Source organism: Fukomys damarensis, unplaced genomic scaffold (genome assembly GCF_012274545.1).
Source record: "Fukomys damarensis isolate Sample0158 unplaced genomic scaffold, DMR_v1.0_HiC HiC_scaffold_37, whole genome shotgun sequence".
Taxonomy (NCBI): domain Eukaryota; kingdom Metazoa; phylum Chordata; class Mammalia; order Rodentia; family Bathyergidae; genus Fukomys; species Fukomys damarensis.
In genome coordinates, this window is record NW_022900949.1 from 61,218,716 (window position 1) to 61,229,028 (window position 10,313).

Sequence of the window (10,313 nt, forward strand, 5' to 3'; positions counted from 1 at the left end):
GGGACTATAATAATTCCCTGTTGCTTTACCCAAAACAAATGCAATTTTATTACAGCTTACTTAGTATTTTTCTTTTGAAAAAGGGGCCTTATGTTAAACACTATGTACTTTTTGCGTTGCCCTGTCTTCTTATTTTAAGGAGATGTTTCTTCTGTCTTGTAGACTAATTAGTAGAACATTGTCAAAATAATGGGGTCTGTGACTTGAATGGATAGAAATGAATAAGTTTGTTTTGTGTTTTTCAAAGCGGAAGTAATTTAGATTTGTTCTCCTTATATGTAAATGCTTTTAATTCAGTTCTAACCAGTGAAAATTGTGGTTATTTTATGAAAGAGAAAGTAAATGGTTTCCTCTTTGGTTTTATATGTACTGAATAAATGTGTAAAGTAACAACAACATCATGTTGGAATTTTTCTTTTAGTGTTTATAATTTTAAATTCCTATTATGTTTCTTTGTGTGTGAAATTTTAATCAAAAGTGGTTGAGATGTTAACACTGTTTTTTGAAAGAATATCTCAAAGGTTTATAAATGTTTGAAATGTCACACAAAGGCTGATTTCTAAAAAAATTAAAACAATAAAGTATTTATTTTGCCTAAAAAAAATAATTCTCTAATCTGTGAATGCCTAAATCTCAGGATTTCATTTTCTGTTGTAAAGTGATTAAAAAGCCTAGTTTCCCAAGTTTTAGAATTCATTTAACTGAGTTTCTGTGAGCTGATATCTTCCCATCCTGCATATTATAGCCCATACAGTGTGTTCTCTTCTGTTACTACCTGGAGTTCCCACTTGGCCCCAAAACTGCCTTTTGTTGGATATACAAACATGATGCTGATGTATTAACAGCCTCCAACATTGATGGCACTGCTTTTGGTTATCAAATTATATTATTTAACCTAGCAAATATATATGGTCCAGGTACAAAGTAAAAAATGGAGGAAATTGTTTTTTAATGGGATGTAAAATTAAAGTTAGTAGAAAGTTTTTCAAAGTACTAAAATTTTAGAAATTCTATTATGTAGTCAAAGCAGATGGATGAGAAAGGCAATCAGGTTAAACTTTTGATGCAATTATTTAATTTTCAGTGGTTTTTAAGGGACTCAGTAGCACATTAATAATATTTTACAATTAAACATTTTACTTCTAATTCTCTAAAATGTTATTGTTCATTAGTATGATAAAATTATTTAGCAATTCTCTGCCTATGACTTCATGACATTCATTAATTAGTTTTTTTGGTACAGGGGATTGAACTCAGGGCCTTGCACTTTTGAGGCAGGCAGTGGCACCACTGAGATAAATCCCTGGCCCTCATTATTTAGTTTTAAACATCCAATAAATCAACAAGGAAACATCATTTATTTAATGAAGTTAGCTTTGTAGTAAACTTATAAATGCTAAAGTTCATGTCCTGCATTAAATGCAAGTTTGTGTGTGTGTGTGTGTGTATGTGTATGTGTATACCTGTATCTTGATCAGTGACTGAGTTAAGAGTTTAAGTTGGATAGTGATTATACATTTGTTGATAAAGGTAATACATTCAAATTTTAAGTATTTAGTTTTCATGCTAGTCATTTTTATTTTATGGCTTAAATTTCAAATTGATCCTTTTGTTGAAACTTCAGAATCAGTAAAGACAAGAAAAGAAAAGATGCTTCATTTGCAGTAATTAATGACATATAGATATCATTTTTTCATCCACAACTATGTAGAGAATGTGAGATTCTGACAAGAAGTACATGGGCAATGTGCCCACTATAAAGCCAAAGTTCCAGTGAGTAAAGTTCCATTTTGCTGGCGTGACAGAGGAAAATCTATGATTCTTCCTTTGAAGTTGAGTTGGTTATTTTCCTTCTACTAATGGAAGTAGCATTGAGAAAGACAGCCCCAAAGGGAAGATCCTAACTTGTGTACCATGTGAATGGTTCCCTCTCAGGTCAGGCTCCCATGCCCATTTTCCTACCTTGCTTTCTGATGAGTGATGCTTATTTTTTTACCCTTTGAAATAGTCAGAACTATACATACAGAGGGCTTCCACACTACAGAAATGACTTACTTCTTTGTTCTGTGTGAATTCTTACCATAGTTCATGGTTTTAGAAAGGAATTGAGAAGCTGGTTTTGTTTCTGATTTGTGGTATAGTTTATAAACTATAGGTTTTAGAACTGAAATGGATTTTAGAGGTATACATTGTACAAACTCTTAGAAATCTGGAATTCTATGTTTAATATCATAACAGAGGGTCATCTTACTGCATTGAAGAAGGTGACTTTAAGGATGATGTGATTTTGTTTTATTATGGCTATAATAGCATTGTGATAATGTATTGTTAGGAAGAGAATTATCTACCAGGGATCAACTTATCTCAATGTGATCCTTTATAAGTCAGTGTTCATTTCTCGCATATGCTAAGCATAATTTTGTAGTTCAAACATATGTATGTGTCTGTTTAGAAAAAAGTGCCATTTCAATGGGAAAATTTATTTTAGTTTCTGAAGCTAACAGTTGAGTCTTTCAGATTAAGCTGAATAAAGCCCTGTGTAAAATGTGAAGATAAAAAAGGATTACTATTTTATCTACAAGCAGCAGAGAGACAAGGAAAAGATGAGTAGTGATCTACTAGATAGGTGAAAAACCAACCAGTATCATTTTATGTAGGTGTACTCTGACCATTATGTGTGATTTTGGAGAAGTATTTTCTGACTACTTTTCATTTCTCTTGGGTAAGTGGAGAGACTTATCATGAAGGCTGTCATGAAGGACTGTGTTCCAAATAAAGCACAAAGGAAGGAGGGCAGTGTTACATAAGTGGGCACAGCATATTTACTTTGAATCAAATTAAGTCCACTGTATGATGGGAAAAACAATATGTTTTCAAATGTGACTTATTTAAAGTACATATTTAAAATTAGATGACATGTTATATAAGTACTGTCTTATTGCATTCACCAAAAATAACTTCAAAATTTTTATTTTCCTATATGTAGATGTTTAGATTGTTTCCAATATTTTGCAATTTCAAACAGTGTTGCAATGAATAATCTTATGTACATATATTTTATATGTTGAATGTATTGAATGATTTTTGAGTAAAAGTTATTTTGTTGTGATTTAAAATCTTGTGGTAGATTGAAGTGTAACACGATATTAAGTATTTTCCTTTAAATGAAGTGAATAACAAATGTTACAGGCAATTTTATTTTTAATCCTAGTCTTACTTTGCTAAATGTTCCCATCATGGAAGAATTGTCATTCTACTGTTGTTTTTGATAACTTGTTCTGATTTCTCTGTTGCTGTCTGGCTGTTGTGTACTGAAAAGAAAAAAGTAAAAGGACAAGGCAGGAGTTTTGTAGTGAGAAACTATAAAGATTACTTTTTAATAATGTGTTTCCAAGCCACACCCAATTAGTTACCTGGAGTTTGAGTTGCTTCTGTTCATTTAGGATTCCTGCCACACGTGGGAAATTTAATTCTTTTTTTAGTCAGAGAAGAAGTTAGATTTCTTATAGGACTATTTCCATGCTATTATTCCAGAATGCTTGGGAATGAGCCAGCATGGAGTGGATATGTCACTAACACTTCTTTCATGAGACACTTAATTTTCTATCAAGTCTGTCCTTAAATGCGTATGCCAACTGAAAAGCTATTGAGAAGGAAGGAATTCATATGCCATTGCGGCAGTGTTTCTTCTGTGGTGACCTAGGAAGACAGTCAATGCCTGGCTGTGAAGGTCTGCTCTCCACAAGGGTACACTCTCCAGGAAAACAGTACAGTTCATCGGGATTTACAATAGCCCATGAGCTCATACTGAAGATTTTTGCTGTGATTTTACCAATTAGCTTCTTAAAATGCTTGAAATCCAAGAAAATGATAGGAGAAGGTCCTGGGTTGCGTATTTGAGTATTTCATTCCTGAATATGTATGAGACTGCTAGTTTGAGTGAGCTGATAAAATAGTTCTTGAACTTGGAAACTTGAAAACTCATAGGGCGAGATCCTGGTGCTCTCACCTAGGCACAGCCAGCTCTCCCATTATATAGGTAAGCCAAGCTAGCTTGTACATTTTTGTAATGTAAAATAATACCTTATAAAAGTACCTTAAAGTTACAATTTTGAAACTGCCTGATCATTTTAATCTGTCAACTTTAATTTCTTTAAGCGTCTGTTTTGGTTTTCTTCAAAAACAGGATGCTTTTTATTTATTTTTATTAATTTATTTGTAACTTTTATTATAAACATTTTCAATCACATGTAAGGTTGAGTCTCTGATAAAATGAACCCTAATGACCTGTGATTCAACTTCAACAATTATTATTTTGCCAACATTTTCTCACCCATTTCCCTATGTTCCACAACTTTATATTTGGTTGCAATATTTTTTAGTAAGTCCCAAACATATCATTCAGATAATTTCATATTCATTCATTTTCAGTTTGCTTCAAGTTTTAGGGATTTTCGTTTTCCTTTTTGAATATTTAATTATGAAAAGTAACCATATATCCCAAAGTAAAAGTTACCAAGGAAGGTTCCTTCAAAGTCATCCCTCCAGCTTTCATGCCTCTAGCATCCATGTGGGTCCCTAGGTCTCTGCAGAGTTAACCAATTTATCCTACCCTTGTTTCTTTTTAAAAATCCAAATAGATAAGTATCTATATAGATATTTGCACTTTTTTGTTATAAAAAGTCATGTGCTTTAAACAGTGCTAAACACAGTACTTTGTGTTTTTCACTTAACCATGCATTCTTGAGATTCTGATCATAGCAATTTATGTAGATCTTCCTCAGTTTTTCTTACTGCTTCAGAGTATTCCATTATATAGAGGCAGAGAAGACCAGAGGAAAAGGGGAAATTTTTGTATTAAATAAGTCAGCCTCGCTTTGTATACATTCACACACGTATTTTATGTAATCCTCATGATATTTCTTTCACATTGTATTACTACTGTTATTACTACTACAGTTCCACAGACTTGGAAATAAGCTTGAGGCAGTTAGGAAATTTGCTGAAGATACCACAGCTAGTCAAAAGGATACAATTGGGACTTGAATCTGGGCCCGAGTTAATTCTGACACCTATATTCTTCTTTCTGTATAACTAGAGCCAGGGAAACTGGCTGCAAGATGCGGCCTTGAGGTAAATTTTGCTGTAGAAGATAGTGGAAAACAAGGTGACATTCATAAACCTAGTTGGCATCTAAGGAGACACAAAACACTCAAAGGCCATCACTGTCAGAATCAGCAGCTCCAGGAGCCAAGCAATTGAGGGCTTTGTTACAAAGGAATTTGTAGGCAGGTGCCATCGACTGCTCTTGTGGGCTTAGGCTCAGGGGCAGGATTTTTGGCGCTGGAAGGAAGACTGACAAGTACCACAAGGACCTCCGAAGGCCCTGAGCCATTGAGGGGCAGAGGGTGAATTCTCCCGAGTGGACTGGACCAGCTACTCACACCACCTCTGTCTGGGGTCAGTGTCAGCCTGGGAGACTGGTGGACAGAGAGATGAGTATGCTAGTACCAGGCATCAGTGAGCTTCCTGCTCACCCTGACAGGTACCCAGTACCAGTTTTCTCCAGGCTTTCTAATCTAGGTTCCAAATTCACTCTCCTTGCTTCAGAGTAGAATGGCATTGCTTTCTGGGGACAGGAAGAGTTACTATTTCTGTAGCAGTAGGCATTCTTCTCCAAGTCTCAAGACTTTCTGCTCTAGAACAAGGAGGAATTGATGCTCCAGATGCAGTTCAGAGATGATCTGTTGGAGAATCCTCTCTTGCCCGGAGGAAGCTGGTCATTTTGCTCTTCAGGCTGTCAACGGATTGATTGAAACCCACTCACTTAAAGCCCACAATTTAAATGTTAGTCTCATCCAAAACATCCTCATAAAAACACCCAGAATAATGTTTGACCAGATATCTGGACATTCTGGCCTAAGTTGACACATAAAATTAACCATCACAGTAATTTTGGTGGTTAAGTGGATATTAGGCAGAATAAAATGAAAAAATTAAAATTAATGAGGGACTGCTGTTTTCTAAATCATAATCCCAGAATGCTAGTACTGAAGGCACTTTGGGATGATTTATTTTAGCTGTTTATTTTACATATGAGAAAATCAAGATCCAGGGTGATTAATTACCCAAGATCCCACATACATTCATTGAATAAATAACTAAAATAATATTGGTTGAGAGCCTTTTTATATATTAAGTACTGTATTAGGCAATGGGAATTTGGTGGTGACCAAGGAATATACTGTCCCTGCTCTCATGAGCTTCCCTGGGAAGAGATACTTAGGCAGAGATTTGGTGGTGACCAAGGAATATACTGTCTCTGCTCTCATGAGCTTCCCTGGGAAGAGACACTGAGGCAGAGATTTGGTGGTGACCAAGGAATATACTGTCCCTGCTCTCATGAGCTCCCTGGGAAGAGATACTTAAGCAGAGAGAGGGATATACAGGAGTTAATTGGGTGAGTTTGGAGCAGGGATGGATGTGCACAGGGATTCAAGTGTGGGCAGGCACTGAGATGTGAAGAAATTAATAGAGTGAGTTTGAAGAGCTGAGAGAAATTCAAAATAAATTGAAAAAGCAAAGACAAGATTCAAAGATGCTGTTTACATGCACTTTCCCTAAAGACAGTGATTTTTCTACCATAAGCTATTTATTTTTCAAGGTGCTTAGCAATCTTTAACCAGTCTTAGAGACAGCAGGTATCATTATTGCCATTCAGCAAGGAGGCATTAAGGCATTGCATGTTCCAGTGTTTTGCCCAAGGCCACTAACAAATTCTGATTAGGGAACTAGAATTAAAAGTCACAAGGGAAGACTTGGCTTTTCAGAGACAATCATGGGAAAGGAAATTATTTATTCTGAAAATTGAAATAGTCATCTTGGAGCCTTCCATGAAACCAGAGTACAAAAATAGGTCTTCTCCCTTGCCCTCCCAGTGCAACAATAATTTAGCAGTAATTATGATAATGATTGCTAAATGATTTGTGTGCTGATCAGGGTAAGGGTTCCAAGGGCTGGGTTCCCATGTTATCCTTTTGGTTCTCACTCTAATTTTCCTAGGGCCATATCATGACCACACGTACACAGCTCTCCATTCATGGATTCTGCCCCGTTATAGACCTACCACTCCAATGCAGTGTTGTCGATGTGAGCACAACTTAAGTGACTGGATGGAGTCACCATGTTAGGAAATCTCTGCAACTGGATAGCTTGATTTATTGTTGGATGGCAATTTCTATTAAACAGCTGTCCTTCTCCCTGCCTATCTCTCTGATTTACATTTACCTGTGGTTTTCCTGAATGTATTGGAAACATTTATGTTTTATCATTCTTTAATTTTTAATAGTCCTATGATTGTCACTTAATTAGGCTTTAATAGGGCCTATTGAAAAAAGAGAAACCAATGTTTATGGGTAAGCTAGTTTGTTTTCATTATGTCTGTTGAGTCAGAGAAATGAAGAAACAAGGCAAAATGTTTACATCTTCTGGAAAATGCATGGGCGTAATGGGCCTGGGCTTTGCTTGTCCTGGGAAAAGGGATCAAAAACCACAAGATGTTCAGATGACACTCAGATGTGCCTCTTGGAGCTGATGTTGTATGTCTCTGATTCGATTCATGATTCAGCTCTCACAGATCATTTTAAAATAGAGTGGGGACTTCTGCTGTCTTTCAGTGGTATTAGTTGAAAGAGGGCGAGTCTTGGAGAAGGAGATACTGTGGTTCACAGTATGGAATTAAAGTCTCCTGGCCTTATGATTTGTTCACATGTTACATAACCTCTGACCCTAGTTTCTTTATAATTAATTGAGGGTAGTATTTTCCTCATTGTGGTGCTGTTGCAATTAAATGTAAATCCCCTGGCAGTACTCCAGCTTAAGTTGCCAGTTTGGCTAACATTTTTCCTGGAAGTTTGCTCCTTAAGCCTCATTCATGCTTAAACTCAGCTAAAACCTATAAAATTGTGGTGGTTTTTTGCTCATAATAATTATATTTAAGTACCACGTTTTATTTGTTTTGAGACTTAGGAAACCCTACCAGAATATTAAGCAAGGCATTTGTACTATTATGTCAGAATCCAATGCCAATGTTTTGAAATTATTTCATCTTTTTATTAAAGGCAATTTGGAGTACAGCAAATGTGCCACGATTAAAGAGAATCGAAGTGGAACATAACTTATTTAGTATTCCCTTTTAGGCTCAGTCAAGTACAAGTGAATTCTCATTTATTTTTATCCGAACCATATTCACAATTTGATCCATATCTCTTTGTTAATTCTATTATCTGCATTTGATAATCATGACCATAAACTTTTCTTTCACACTAAAAAACATATGATTTAGAATCTTTAGGTTTGTCCTTGTTGAAGCCAAACTGAAATTATTAACAATGTGAAGTGAAAGATTCAGAAAGCTGTTGACACACATGAGAGCAGAACTGAAATGTGATGATAATAGAATCATTTCTTACATGCTTCAGCATGTATTCCTTACAGTGAGGTTCTTCCGCCCTTCAAAATATTTAAAGGGCGAAAACTTCTAAGCTTATGTTGTGAGGCTTGGGTAACCTTAATACCAATACCAGGCAAGATAATATAAGAAAAGAAACTATTATCTCTTTTACCTATAAACATTGACGCAAAGACCTTAAATGCTTTACTTTGTACTTTCGTATTGAAGTATAACTTAGGGTTATGTGCATATTCTTAAGTTTATAATATGATATGTTTTTACGTATATGTACATCCTTGCAATGATTCTGTTAGGTCCTCCCACCAGAAAAATATTTAACCCCAGATCTCAATATAGAACTGTTTCCATACACAGTAGGATCCCTTGTGCCATCTCCCAATTAATATAAATGGAACTCTTTTAGTCAGTTTTATATTACTGTGGCAAAGTACCTGAAATAATCCACTTAAAAGGAAATAAGAGTTTATTTTGGTTCACAGTTTCAGAGGTTTCATCCCATTCTCACTTGAGTGTGCTGCTTTGGACCTGTGGTGGCACAGTGCATTGTGGTGGACTGCATGATGAAGTAGGCTTGTTTATCTCCTGACCAGGAGGCAAAATGAGAGACAAAAAGAGGCCAGGATGCTAATGCTCCTTTCAGGGGTGTTCCCCCAGTTATCCAACTTCTTTCTACAAGACCCAATCCACTAAAGGCTCTACCATCTCCCAACAGTGCCACAGGGAGTGAGGCTTTAACACATGGGCTTTTGGGCTGCATTTACCTAAATCGTAGCACTTCCTTCGCAATAGCTCAGTTAGAGTCCCACCCCGATCCCAGAGGTGTGGGTGCATGTGCCCAAGCCACAGGCCTGCCTAGAAAGTGCAAGTTTCATCCACAGTCCCACCATACCATCGGCCACAGCCAAGGGCCCTCCTGGAAAAGAACTGCACAGACGCCCAAGCAACAGCCAGAGGCTTGTCCCAGTACCATTGATAAGTGCATGGAGACCCTAACCAGAAGCCTATGCAGACAACAGGAACTGGGTACACAGCCCCCAGTCAAAGACTCCCCAGACAACAGCTACACAGAGGCTCCAGTGAGAGGCACACCTTGCTTTTACATTTATGAGTCTTGGTTTATTGGCTGGTACCTGGTCTATTTTGAAGAAACTTTCATGTTCAGCTGAGAAGAATGTATGCTCTCTTGTTGAGTAGAACACTCTTGATATCTACTAATTATATTTGTGTGGAGGTTTTGTTCAACTCTTGTATTCCTCTGTTAATTTTTTATCTAATTGATGTATTTGTTACAATGGGGTGTTGAAATCCTCAGCTATTATTGTGTTTATGTTTATCTGATCTTTCATTTCTAGTAGTTCTTGCTTTATGATGTTGGGTACACCTTTGAATGGTGCATACATGTTAATTTTTGTCTCTTCCTGTTGGATTGTTCCCTTACCCAATATGACTAACTTTTTTTGGCCTCTTTTAATTGGTTTTGGCTTGAAGTCCATTTTGTCTAAATGTAGGATAACTACATCTGCTTTTTTGGGGATTCTCATTACATGAAATATTGTTTTCCTTCCTTTGATTTTTAAATTATGGGTTTCTTTTGGGGTTAAATGTGTTTCTTGTATACAGCATATTGCTGGGTTTTGCTTTTCGCTCCATTCTGCCAATCTGTGTTTTTTTTAGTGGGACATTGACTTATTCCTGTCATTCCCTGTTTTCCTGTTGTTGATTTCCTGTCTTTGTCATTTACTTAACTGTTTGCCCTCCCTGGTCTAATAGAAAGTAGTAGAGGGCTGGGGATTTAACTCAGTGGTGCTGCTGTCTGTCTTGCAAGTGCAAGGTCTTGAGT